The sequence below is a fragment of the Canis lupus genome, chromosome 9 (genome assembly GCF_048164855.1).
Source record: "Canis lupus baileyi chromosome 9, mCanLup2.hap1, whole genome shotgun sequence".
Taxonomy (NCBI): domain Eukaryota; kingdom Metazoa; phylum Chordata; class Mammalia; order Carnivora; family Canidae; genus Canis; species Canis lupus.
The window spans coordinates 22,852,539-22,867,371 of NC_132846.1; positions in this window are offsets into that span (position 1 = coordinate 22,852,539).

Sequence of the window (14,833 nt, forward strand, 5' to 3'; positions counted from 1 at the left end):
TTGGTGTGTCCTATGGAAGAAGTAAGTTCAGGATCTTCCTATGTTGCCATCTTGCACTCCTCTCTGGAGGTCACTAATTTTTCACAGGCTTAACTTTAAGTGGTTATTTTAGAAAGTTCCCGGTAAAAGTAAAGCAGGAACTTATGGGGGACAGGCATCTTTAACTAAATGTCCAGATTCTGGGTGTGAGCAGAGTTATTATATAGTAAAATGCAGCAACTCATGCTAGTCATTAATCTTTACGGAAAATCATAGGCACTGTCTGGTGGAAATATTAAAAGCCACTGGCAGATTTTTGGTCACCTAGCACAAGAAACATTTGAATAAAGCAAACACAACTCTAAAATATTATCTGTAAACACCTCCCCATTTGTTGATGTCTAGACACAAAAATAAAAGTCCTGAGCTAAGATAGTGGTAGGCATTTGGTTAAAAATCCATATAAGACTATGGAATTCATGCGCATGTGGCAGATAGTACTGCTAAAGAATCACATTGTTGTGTTAAAGCTAGGTTTTAGTATAACAGTCCACTGTGTTCAGCCAGTGTGGCTGACAGGCTGGTGTTTGCCTTCATGATTTGTTGGTGCTTGCCACATCCCTGTAAGGGATACTAGCAGACCTACACCCAATATAATGAAGATGAATACTGAACGCTTTTGACGTGAGGAGTCAGAAAGTGAGATGGGCTCGGGATCCTGCTCAGTGACTTATAAAGATAGCCCCAGGGATACTAAAGTATATCAGTATTGACAGACAGGACTTCCTGGGGCTTCCAGGATGCAGAAGCAAACAGTTTATAATTTGAGGGACAAAGTATACATATGGCAAGTCATATATGTGTGACAGCCTCAAAGCACTGGTCACTCTACTTGATTAGGGAAGCCAAAATAAATTGGGGTTATCCTTAGATGGCTGGGCTGGGATACCCAAGACTATAGAATTTTATGCTCCTTCAGATGAGGGGAAGGTCATATTCATCCATGTGAGGTTTATACCTAGATACATATGGAGGATTATAAAGGACATGTGGGGGCTCTTGTCAGGTGCCACATACTGTATTTCAAAGTGCCCTTCATGGGAGCAGTAGACCACTCTACAGATTAGCTAAGCAAACTGCAGAGATGCACAGGTTGCCTTCTGTTGGGCAAATTACATGGGTAGGCAACTGACTCGGAAAACAGCATTTGTTGAGCTTGTTAACATGGTCAGCAATTACTATGGCCCAAAAAAAGGAGTCTCAGTATCTGTAAATTGTATAAAAAATCTTAACCTTATTGAAGTAGTTGAATGAGAGGATTGTGGAGTTATGAATAGTGACCATAGGGAAAGATCCCCTTGAGGTCATGTAGGGAAGCGACCCTGTGGTTGTGATCCTGGAAAATATGATGCTGTGGTGGTGGCAGCATCCACCACCAGAGACAAATCTTTCCACCAGAAATCAAACTTATTAACTTCCAGCATGATGCATAATGTAGGTCAATCTAATGGGGTGTGGTAAAGTCAAGCAGCTAAGTGGGGTATTCAAAGGTGCTGCCATAAGGTTGTGAAACTCAGCATATACCTTGGCCTTCTAAAGCTCAAAGGTGTAGCAGAGAGCAGTTTGGCAACCACAGTACTGCCTCACACTCAAGCAGCAATCACTATCGTAAGCAAGGGGTTTCTGGGGTAAACGCACCGTCAATTCTGCAAAATGCCAGTCACAGTGGTCATCAGCAGAGAATTTAGATAAACTAGCATTTAGTATAGCAATTGAGTGCCAGAAAGTGCTCGCCATCATCAACTACCATGTCATCTCTGTTATACCAGAAGGTTGCAGAGGCAGCATTTGGATGTGGTTGAATCTTGTGATGTTGTAGGCCAGGGTGTTGTCATCTCTCACATTCTTATATCTTGTGCTCTGTTGTCATGGCCTGGGTTTCTCATCTCCAGCATTGTCATAGATGGAGGGAGCCATCCCAGGAAGGGATAGTTCTCCCAGGTAATCGCTTATGGGGGGAACTGAGGGACCAGGGGGTCACAAAGATTTTGGATGCTCTGATTAAGGTTTACTTACACCATTAGAATTTACTTGTGTCTCAATTTTTGGGGTCCTCAGGAGTGTACCTCACAAATTATTGGTCAGTACTCTCCTCTAAGGCCTAGATTTCCATCCATAAATAGAAAAGGTTGGTGGCACATGTGAAGCCCGGTCTTAAAGAAATGTTATCTATTTGCCCTGACAATGTTTGGCCCTCTGTTACCAGAGATGGGTCTGAACTACCTAAGCCTATCAGCCTATTAGGGTTGAAATTAGAGCAACATGATGGTCAGTGACCATTTGAACAGGACTGGTGGTCTTTAAGCACTTGTTCTATTGGTTCTTTTTAAAATTGCTCAGGTAGTATCCACACTTGGTGTCATTTCAGGTACAGTTCTGCTATGGCTGACTTTTTATATTTGCCATCCTTGATCCTGAGATCAAATTGCAGGCAAATGCTATGTGATTCAGCAACTGCTAGTGTTGTTTCTCTCTGAAGTCTAGGAAAAGCCCCATGACCCAGATGGCACAAAAGCCACAGAGTAAGGCCAGCAGCAGCAAGCATCTTCATTTTATAGTTGTTCACCCTCCCCCTAATTGCAGCATGTAAAGGTTTATTATGGAGCTGTTGTGGGTCTACAACTTATTGGTAGCTTCCTCCAAAGTGGGATAGAGCTAAGTGTTGCAATTGCATCACCATGCTGTCATCTTCTAATATTGCAACCTGAGTGCCTCTTCCTCCTTTTAGAGATCCAAACCATTCCTTGTGGGTCCAGCTGCAATTGGCCAGGTGTATTCAGGAGAAATGAGCCATCCACTAAAGCTACCAGACATTGAAATTTCAGCTGGAACATATCAAGTGGTTAAGTGTGGTCCAGCAGCAGCATCGTGGGTCTATGTTTTTCTAATAGGCTAAGACTATCTAATGACTAGCTGATCACAGCCCATCACCCATCCTCAATTGTGTTGCGATGAATACTGGAAGATAAGATGATCAGCATTTTAAATTTGTATGGGAACTCAAAATTGTTGGGGAAAATGTAAATAATACTGTTCTATAAAATAAAGTCATCAGATTCCCCATGATAATATTCACAGGCAGCATAGCCAGATGAGCCTAGTTGTTGTTAGGAAAGTGGTGGCCACAAGGCCAAGAATTTAAAGTGATAGGTGTCCTGGCAGCAAAGAAGTCCATTAAGGAGTCCATGTACTGCCCCATAACTTAAGGAGCAAGGATTTTAAAAGACTATTGAGACATTTAATAATGCCAGAGGCCTGTGGAGGGTATGGGGAATGTAAGTTCCATCAGATATCCTGTAAGAGAACCTAGTGCTGTGTTACATGGGCAGTGAAATAAGATTCTTGATATGAGTCAATAATGTCAGGAAGACAAATATAGAGGTAAAATACACTTAGGAAAGAGATTACCTGATCCTCATAGGTATTTCTAGTGGGTATACCAAGCAGTAGACTGGTGAAAATATCTACACATGTGGTAAAGTGGGTAGTGCTTGTTAATGAGAGATGGGGCCCTATGAAATCATCCTTCTAGCTGCTAAACAGTGGTGCCTAAAGGAACCAAAGAATGAAGAGGCATTTTCTAGTATTGAGTTTGGGAGCATAATTTGCAACTCAAAACAATGCATTTTACAAGGCTCCCCTTAAGCAAAATGGCCCTATGCAGACCCAGGCCATTGCAGCAGCAGCTTCTCAATGACCCAAGATATATGGGACCAGTTGGCCAGGGAATAAGGAATATAATGGATACTTGTCTGGTTCAAAAGCCCATAGACAGCCAGAAGAAGCCATGTTTAGTCCATAGGCCCCAAGACCCATACTTCATGGTGGCCAGTACATCTGCCCAGAAATAGAGGCTGGTGGGAATTGGAGAGAGCTTAATTAATGGACTTTTATGTTGCTGTTGAACTTCTCCCTAATAAAATGTGGAGAATATGCATGTGACTATTTTAAAGTATGAAGAGACCCAAAACATGCTGAGCTTGCATGTGGGAGGCTGAATACTTAACAATTGATGTTTAACTGCAAGTGGAATTTCCCAACCTTTAGAGGACAAATTAATACCCAGAAATTCACAGTTTAGCTGGCCCTTGAATTTTACTTTGGGCAATAGCCCAACCTTTATGTTGTACGTGGATCATCAGTCATGTTAGGGACTCATACACCATGTTTTCTGAGGGACTCCAGATGAGAATGCCATCAATATAGGGCCATATGGTACAAGGTACATGGTAAAAGCATCTAGGTCTTGCTGGCAAAGACTATGCACAATAGCTAGATTGTTAAGATAATCCATTAACAGCCACATAAAGGTATATTGAGTGCTTTTAAATGTGAAGGAAAACTGTGGTTGGGACTCCTTGGCAGTAAAAATCAAATAGAACATATGAGCTAGATGGATCATGGTGAAGTAGTTTCCTGGAACCCTTTCAGTATCCTCAACTGGACACTATTAATATGGAATCCTTAATAGAGGTAACTTGTACATTTAAACTTCAATAGTTGACTGTAAGGCACCACCCAGAAGACTTTAATACTGGCCAAATGGAGGAATTGAAAGGAGAAATGGTGTGTTTATAACTCCTTTTTTTTTTTTTAATTAATCTTGAATTATGGGCCTATGGACTACAGTCCTTCAGTCCCTTGTTGCAGGCAATATTGGGGGATCTTTGCCATCTTAATCAGGAGTAGAAGTCTTGTAGGTTCCCAATATACAGTTCCCATGTTGGAGGCTAGGAATTTGGGTTTGTTCCAGATCACATGGTGATATACCAAGGCATCCATCCTATAACAGGAAAGGCAGGATCAAAGGAGGTGCCACCACTAAAAGATTTTAATAGACTGTTACAATAGTGACATGCAAGAAAGCTGAATGCCTTCTACCCTCCTACCTGTTAAATCTTGTAATTTAAAGGGTGCCATCTTTTTATGGTTGGAAGGGTTGCCAGGAAGTACTGTAATTTGGGCTGCAATATCAATGAGAGCAGTAAAATATCTATTTTGTGTGTCCCATTGGATAATGAAAAGTATATATGTGATTGTTTCTGGAGATGAGACAAGCTCCAGGGCACTGCTGGATCCCTATGGCAGGATCCTTGCAAGTTGCCATTCCCATTCAGGGTACATGATCCCAAATCCTGTTGCTGAGGCTAGAGGGATGAGTGCATCCAACTTTGGAGAAGCCATCAGTCTCCTGAAATGCCTGCAGAGCCTGAACAACATCTTCTAATTTGTATTTGGGCTGTTTTGAGATTAAGTTGTTAGAGACTCCTGATCTCCAGAGCTGCCAAAATAAAGAAGTCTGTTAATCATCTCATGAGGGAGGGTGCTGGTTTGAGGTGCCATCACTAGGAACCACCCAATGGGTTCCTGGCTGAGGGGGACAGTGGGGCCCAATGCCTTTATAAGCAAACAAAATTTGGACTTCAGTAAAATTTTTTTTCATGTCTAACTACAGTATTGAGGCAGTCTAATGCTTGTCCTACAGTATCTGTCATTTCTATGATGGTAACAGCATGGACTTATAATTGGGAGGAGCGTGTACCTTTTAAGAAGAAATCCTTAGATTTTGGCCCCAAGGGTGCCTCCTCTGGGTTGGAAATGTTCAGGGGTCTGTGGGAAAATGATGCTCAGTAAACAGATATATCCATTGAACATCCCAATTTTATATAAGAGGAAGCATACTTTATCCAAGGCTGTTTACTTACAGTGAGCTTTGGCTGTAATAAATGTGAAGGACATATGATCCTGGTACTAGGTCATAAAAAGTCAAAAAATCCAAGTCAGGAAAAAAAGATCTTCTTTCCTCCCAATCCCTTTGGGCTCAGGAGATTTAGGAAGTCACTTTCTCAAAAGTCAGCTCTTTTTATGTTTTCTCATACCTTGGTGGCTCAATACATTTGGGAGTACCTTCCCTATGGCAACAGGTTCAAGGTCTCCTCTAGGGTATTTCTATGAAAATGGACCCTTAATAACTTAGGTTTTTTTTAACAAATTTTGAATTTTGAGGTCTTTGGCCAATCTGATTAGCTGCTGCATCTCAATCACTGTAAACAACAGCTCAAACACAGTTCAAAAACCTATAGGAGCCAAGCACCCTTTTCACCCTCTCTTTAGATAAACTATTCTAGCAAACCTTGCATTTCTATCAGTGTACTTCCATGTCTCCATTACTCATTCAGACTAGTCATCAGTGAACATTTTGGTACCATGACTAGCAACAAGGAACACCTTGGAGAAAGGTTGCCTCTTCCCAGACTCAAGCTACAGCCTCTGGGTCTAGGGTGTCCTAATCTACTTCCAAGGAATTGTGATCTACCTCCTCCAGTGCAATGTAAGCTGATATATTTGGGAAGGCCCCCAAGCCCTGAGAACATAGCACCAGTGGTTTGGCATATTAATATGCCATCATGCTCAGTGGAGCCCAAGCCATCTAAGTGTGAGTCTTATGAGCAGTATCTAGTAATTTTCTTTACCTCCTCTTGGGACTTGGGAAGAACTTGTACCATGATCTCAAGGGACCCAACTTTTAGCTAGAATTTGTTTATCTGTACTATGCCAGGAGTGGTACTCCTGATATCCTCCCTAAATGTCTTGGCCCCATTTGCCTATCTGGGGTGCCATGATGCCCCTAGTAGAGTTGCCTCTGTCATGGGTTAGGGCTGGCTCCCTAAGCTCAACTACCTTGTCCTAACCACCAACACAGTAGGCCTAGCAACCAATCTCTTCTTCTGGCACTAATCTTTGGGTAACTTTCCTTGGCTCCCAGGACCTGATAGCCTATGCAATTCCCTGTCTGGAAGAAAGAGGCAGGATTCTGACCTTTTACAGCACTGACCAAATTTGGGGTGGGTATTCATGGCAACATCTGGCAGCAGCAGCACTTCTCAACCTGCCAGTAAATGTTTCCTTCCTAGAGATACTGAGCAGCCTGGGAAAGAAAGTTCATTAAGACCTTTGCAGGCTCAAGCCATGACATAGGGCTACAAACTGCACCCACAATTCTAACTTCCTCATTTCCATTTGTGTTGAGAAGGTGGAACTGGTGTATTGAATTAATATGCAGAATTTTAAAAAAAAATATGCAGAATATCACCTGCTGCGTGATTAGGCAAGTTACCCAGAAGAGGGCAGTAGGTAGCTCCCTCGGCATCTAAAGTCCCACTTTGGGGACATGAACAGGAAATAAAGCAAGCCCTTTTCAATTACTTATAAGGTAGAAGCCACTAAGTCACTAAGCTTTCTAGCTTAACTCTTAAATGGTTATTTCTCCCACCTGAGAAAAGCAAAGTGGGAATTCGTGGGGGCATCGTAAACTCAAATCCTTATCTAAATGGTCAGACTCTGGGTGTGAGCAGGTTATCATACCCTCAGAAAAACAAAGTTATTTCTCATCATATAGCCACTAATATTTATACTGTCTTTATAGATTTTCTTCTTCCAGAAAATTACAGAGTTGGAATAATACAATATGTAGCCTTTCAGATTGATTTCATTCACTTAATAATATGCATTTAAGTTTCTGCCATTTCTTTTTATAGCTTGATTGCTTATTTCTTTTAGTATGTTGAATATATCAAAAATTACTCCTGCCTTTTTCAATTCTGATGCCTTTTATTTCTCTTTTATGGTCAGCTAATCTTCGACAAAGGAGGCAAGAATATAGAAAGGGAAAAAGACAGTCTTATCAAGAAATGGTGCTGAGAAACTGCACAGCAACATCCACATTTATAAGAATGGAACTAGACCACTTTCTTATACCACACACAAAAAATAAACCAAAATGAATTAAAGATATAAATAAGAGACCTAAAACCATAAAATTCCTAAAAGAAAACATAAGCAGTAATCTCAGTAATCTCTTTGCTATCAGCCATAGAAACATTTTTCCAGGTATGTCTCTTTTGTCAAGGGAAACAGAAGCAAAATTAAACTACTGGGACTACACCAAAAAAAAAAAAAAAAAAAAAAAAAAAGCTTTTGCACAGTGAAGGAAATAATTAACAAACCAAAAAAGACAACCTACTGAGTGGTAGAAGGCATTTGCAAATGATGTATCTAATAAGGGTTGAATATCCAAAATATATAACTCAATACACAACTCAATACCCGAGAAACAACGTGATTAAAAAATGGGTAGAGGACCTGAATAACAGTTTTCCAAAGAAGACATACAGATAGCCAACAGATATATGACAAGATGGTCAATATCACTAATCATCAGCGAAATACAGATCAAAACCACATACTTGTCAGGATGGCTAGAATAAAAAACACAAGAAACAAAGTATTGGTAAGGCTGTGGAGAAAAGGAAGCCTCATACACTGTTAGTGGAAACACAATTGGTGCAGCCACTGTGGAAGTCCCTCAAAAAATTAAAAATAAAATTATCAAAGGATCTAGTAATTTAAATACTAAGTATTTACCCAAAGAATATAAAAACATTCTGAAAAGATATATGAGCCCCTATGCTTGTAGCAACATTATATTTATAATTGCCAAGATATGGAAGTAATCCAAGTATGCATCCATACATAAATAAAGAAATAATGTTTAATATATAAATACATATATGTGTGTGTATACACACACAGACACAGACACCCAAGTGGACTATTACTCAACCATAAAAAAGAAATACAGTCTTGCCATTTGCAACAATGTGGATGAATCTAAAGAGTATAAGGCTAAGTGAAATAAATAAGTCAGAGAAAGAAAAATACCATATGATTTCACGCATATGTAGAATTTAAGAAACAAATGTACAAAGAAAAAAATGGGACACTTAAATATAGAGAACAAACTTGTGGTTGCCAGAGGGAAAATAGGGGGATGGGTGAGGTAGGTGAAGGGAATTAAAAGTATGCTTATTATGATAAATCTTCAGTAATGTGTAGAATTATTGAATTCTTGTACACTTGAAACAAATATAGCACTGTATGTTAGTTATAGAAAACAAATGTTGTAAAAATAAGCATACCTACAATAATCCATTAGTAAATATACAGTCAAAAATATGTAAACTATAGCATTGATAACCTAAAATGTGAAGGGGAGGCAGAGTATAGCAATGCTATTGAAGTTATTTTTTTAAAAGGGTGCTATAATTTTAAGATATTTTATGGAAGCCTCATTGTTACCAAGAAGGATAAACCTGCAGCAATTAAATGGAAGAACATGATAAAGAAGACAGAGCATGCTGATATCACAAGACATTATAGCTCAAAAAATAGCAGACACCAGAAAAAATGTAAAAGGGTAAGAAGAAACAATGGAGGTACAAAAGAATCAAAAAACAACAGAATAGCAAGTCCTTATTTGTCAATAATTATTTAAATGGAGAAACTGGGAAGATGGAGTAGGAGGAGGATCCTAAACTTGCCTCATCCCATGGAATACAATTAAGTAACACTCATATCAGCATCAATAACTCAGAAAATGACCTTAAAGACTGGCAGAACAAACTCCACTAGAGAAGCGGCCACATCAAAGAAGGTAAGAAGAGCAAAAACAGTTTTGGAACAAAATGAACTGTGTCTATCTGCAGTTGGGAGGGAGACAGTGGCATGGAGAAGGATGAAAAACAGGCTATCATACTGGAGAGCCCACACAGGGAAGATGAATGCCCATAACATGTTTTGAAAGTAACAGAGCCTAGTTTTGTGAGTTCTTAGAACTAGCAGAAGTTAAGCCTGGTATTTTAAAAATCCACTAGTTTCGCCCTGGGAGAGCCTGGAGGGCTTTAAGAAGCTGAGTCCCCACCCTTAAAGACATAGCACAACAAACAGCCAGTAGAGATATAGCATGGCTGAGGCATCTGGGTGGCTCAGTTGGTTAAGCGTCTGCCTTTGGCTCAGGTCCATGATCCCAGGGTCCTGGGGATTGAGCCCCACATTGAGTTCCCCAATCAACAGGGAGTCTGCTTCTCCTTCCCCCTCTGTTCCTCTCTCTGCTCATGTGCATTCTCTCTCTCTCTCTAATGAATATATAAAATCTTAAAAAGAAGAGAGAGAAAGATAGCATGAAAATAGCAGGTTGAAAAATGCCTGCCAGTGGGGGGACAGGAGAGAAAGTTATTTACTCATCTCAGAGCATGGCCCAGAGGCAAGGATCACAGGGAGACTACTCGAGGAACAAAGGATGTGGTCAACACCATTTCACTCACTCCACTACCCCCGCCCCCCCAGCATAAACATAAGGCCACCTGCAGGAACCACAGGAAACAGTTTGTGCAGATTCTCAGTACCTAACTTACTTTCACCAAGCCCATCCCCCATGCTTTGAGGATCTGCCATGCTTGCCTCAGTCCCTGTGCTGGGAGCCCCCTCCCTTAGAAAATCAGCACAGACCCCACCTACATATTATCTCCCAACCTGAGTGTTTTGCAGGACCTCAATTCCAGCAGCTGCAGGTCTCATTCTGCAAGTAGACCAGCACACACCTTGTTGAATCACCCCACCCAGCTGAATAGCAAAGATTGCCCACAACATGCAAAGAGAGCCCTGTAGACAACTCGATTGAAGGAAAAAGTGACCAGGACTCAACAGCAGAGCTTATACAACATATATATGAAAACTCCTGGAAGTACCAGTGCCTGGGGAATAGTGGGGGACTGCCCTGCAGGACACTATAGTACCTCTTCTTCATAAAGCCATTACCTTCAAAAGAAGGAGACATAACTGACTTTGTTAACACACAGAAGAAACACAGATAGATAGATGAAATGAGGAGATAGAGGAAAGTGTCTCAAATGAAAGAACAGGACAAAACCAAAGCAAGAGACCTAGACAAAATGGATATAAGTAATATACTGCATAATAAGTTTTAAGTAATGATCAGAAAGATAATTCGTTGGACTTGAGAAGTGTGGAAGACATCATTGAGACCCTTAAAAATAGATTAAAAATGAACTAATCAGAGATAACATAATAAATGAAATTAAAAATACACTAGATAGGATAAATAGTAGGCTATAGGAAGCAGCAGAGCACATATGTGACCTGGAAGACCGAGTAATAGAAAATAATCAAGCTGAGCAAATGAGAGCAAAAAGAGTTATTCAAAACAGAAATAGACTTAGGGACCTCAGTGACTCCATCAAGTATAATAACATTCACATTATAGGATCCCAAAAGAAGAAAAGAGAGGAGCAGGGGCAGACAATTTATTTGGAGATATAATAGCTGAAAACTTCCCTACTCTGTGAATGGAAACAGATATCTAGATTCAGGAGGCACTGAGATCCCCCAACAAAATCAACCCAAGGAGTTCCACACCAAGACACATAGTAATTAAAATGTCAAAACATACTGATAAAAAATTTTCAAAAGAAGCAAGAGAAAAGAAGACAGGTATATACAAGGGAAAATCCATAAACTATCAGTGGATTTTTCAGAAGAAACTTTGTAGGCCAGAAGAGAATGGCAGGATATATTCAGAGCAGCTGAAAGAAAAAAATCTTCAGCCAAGAATATCCAGCAAGGCTCTCATTCAGAATAGAAAGAGAGGTAAAGAGCTTCTCAGACAAACAAAAACTAAAGGAGGTCATATCACTAAACCAGCCCTACAAGAAATATTAAAAGGAACACTGAGTGAAAAGGAAAGATCAGAAGTGAGAATATAAAAAGCTGGAAGCACAAAAGCAGTAAAAATGCGTATATCCATAAAAATCAGTCTAGGAATTCACAAATAAAAGGAAAGAAAATATGACAACATATACCTAAAATGCGGGGGATGGATGGGGAGAGGAGTAAAGAATGCGTTCAAACATAAGTGACCATTAACTTAATATGGACTGCTAGATGTGGAAGAGGTTATATGCAACCAAATGGTAACCACAAATCAAAAACCAGTAATAGATATGCAAAGTATAAAGACAAAGGAATCCAAGTATATTTATTACTAAAGAAAGGCAACAAGCCATGAAAGAGAGCACGAAAGGAAAAAAATCAGACAAAAACTACAAAAGCAACCACAAGTAACAAAATGGTAATACATTTATAATCAATAAAAAAGTAAATAGACTTGAAACTCCAGTCAAAAGACACAGGGTGACAGAAAGGATTAAAACAACAACAACAAGATCCATCTACATGCTACCTACAAGAGACTCATTTCAGACCTAAAGATACATGCAGATTGAAATTAAGGGATGGAGAAACATTTATCCTGCAAATGGAATCCAAAATAAATAAATAAATAAATAAATAAATAAATAAATAAATAAATATGCTGAGTGGCATTACATATATATATATGTATATATATATGTATATGTGTATATATATATATATATAATAGGCTTTAAAACAAAGACTGTAACAAAAGAGAAAAAAGAACATTATGTAATAATAAATAGAACAATCCAATAGGAAGATATTGTAAATATTTATGTATCCAACATGGGATACCAAAATGCATAATACTGTTAATAAGTAATCAATCATAGTAAAATAATAGTAAGGGACTTTAATACCCCACTTACATCAATGGACAGATGTCCAAACAAAATCAACAAGGAAACAGTGGCTTTGAATGACACACTGGACCAGATGAACTTAACAGATATATTCAGAATATTCCGTCCTAAAACAGCAAAATACACATTCTTTTCCAGTGCACATAGGACATTATCTAGGATAGATCACATATTAGACCACAAAACAAGTCTCAACAAATTCAAAAATACCATGCATTTTTTCTGACCACAACAATGAAACTAGAAATCAACCGCAAGAGAAAATCTGAAAGAGCACAAATACATGGAGGTTAAACAACATTCTACTAAACAATGAATGGTGAACCAAGAAACAAAGTAGAAATTTTAAAAATTACATGACAACAAATGAAAACACAATGACCCCAAATCTTTGGGATGCAACAAAGGCAGTTCTAAGAGGGAAGTTAGAATATAGACCTACCTTAAGAAGAAAGAAAAATTAAAAAAAATAAAAAGAAGAAGAAAGAAAAATCTCAAATAAACAACCTTCCACCTAAAAAACGTAGAAAAAGAAAAAATAATGAAAACCCAAAAACAGAAGAAGGAAGAAAATAATACCAATTACTGAGGAAACAAATGATATAGAAATTAAAAACAAAACAAAACAATAGAGCATATTAATGAAATCAGGAGCTAGTTCTTTGAAAAGATCAAAATTGCTAAGCCTCTAGCCAGACTCACAATAAATAAATAAATAAATAAATAAATAAATAAATAAATAAATAAGAGTGGATTCAAATAAACAATAATTAAAGAAGAAAAATAACAAACAATACTACATAAATTGCAAGAGAATATTATGAAAAATTGTATGCCAACAAATTGGACAACCTAAGACAAGTGAATAAATTCCTAGAAACATATTCTACCAAAAGTAAATCAATAAGAGATAGAAAATTTGAACAGACCAACTACCAGTAATGAAATTTAATCAATAATAATAATAATAATAATAATATCTCCAAACAAAAGTCCAGGATGAGGCAACTTCACAAATTCTACAAAAATTTAAAGTTAATAGCGATTCTTTTCAAACTATTCCAAAACATAGGAGTAAGAAAACCTCCAAATTCATTCTATGAGGCTAGTATTACCTTGATACTAAAGCCAAATGAAGACATCACAAAAAAAGAGACATACAGGGGGAGAGGCAAGATGTCAGAAGAGTAGGGGTCCTTGTTTCATCTGGTTCTCCAAATTTAGCTGATAACTTTCAAACCATTCTGAACACCTATGAGTTCAACCTGAGGTGTAAAGAAAGAATAGCTGGAACACTACAAAGGGAAAAGTGATCACTTCTTGTAAAGTAGGAGAGCTGAGAAGAGAAATGAAGGGGGTTTATTGGAAGATAGGCCCAGAGGGGGAGTCGAAGGGGGGGGATCCTTTGTAAGCTGGCTGCAGGAAAGTGATACAACCTGGGGGCACACAAGCAGGACTTTAGGGATTTGCTCCTGAAAGAGTCTTCCCTGTCTGAAAAGTGTTCAGTGGTGAAACAGGGCAGAATTGCAGGAGTGACAGAGAGGTTTAAATATTCCTGGACACACAGAAAGAACAAGGGCACCTAAACAGGTAAAGTTCCTAAGCATTGGAGCTGGAAACAGGTCAGTGAACTTGGGAAAAGGCTCATCATGTTCCATAAGCTGCCAACTGCCAATGATCAGGGAACCACTGTCCATGCTGGGTCCCTGCAAAGGACTGGAATACAGCAACCATCCACTTTCATCTAGGGGAGGAAGAGCGGTGTGCACTCCATTGGGGTGACCACTCTCTGTGCCAGGGTCTTGCAATGGACAGAAACGGATAACCCTCCGTTTCCTTTGGGAAGGAAGGAATGGGTGCCTGCACAAGTGAGCAAAAGCTCTCCTGCAGCCCAGCACTCTTTAAATTCTGCAAATCAGTGCCCACCCACCCCCCAACCTGCCCCTGAGGAGGACCTGAAGGAGTGGGCACTATAAAAGTCTGTAGTTTGGCATGCACTAGGAGCCCTTGGCTCCAGGCTGGAAACCTGGCCACTGTCATTTTTTTTTTTTTTTTCTTTCACCTTCAGGAGAGACACAGCCTCCAGGGAAGAAAGACCTTGTAGGGAAAATAGTTTACACTGAGACTGGCCAGCTGGCAAGGGGCAGTGCATCTTCACCAGGCACAGACACCTGAGAATCTGTGCAGCAGGCCCCTCCCTGAGAAGAACAGATAGAAAAACAGGGAGCAGTGAGTTTACTAACCAAAAAGCCCTGGAAAGCTCCAGGACTGAGAGAAAACACTAGTATATAGAACTTGAGGTTTTTTTCTGATGATTC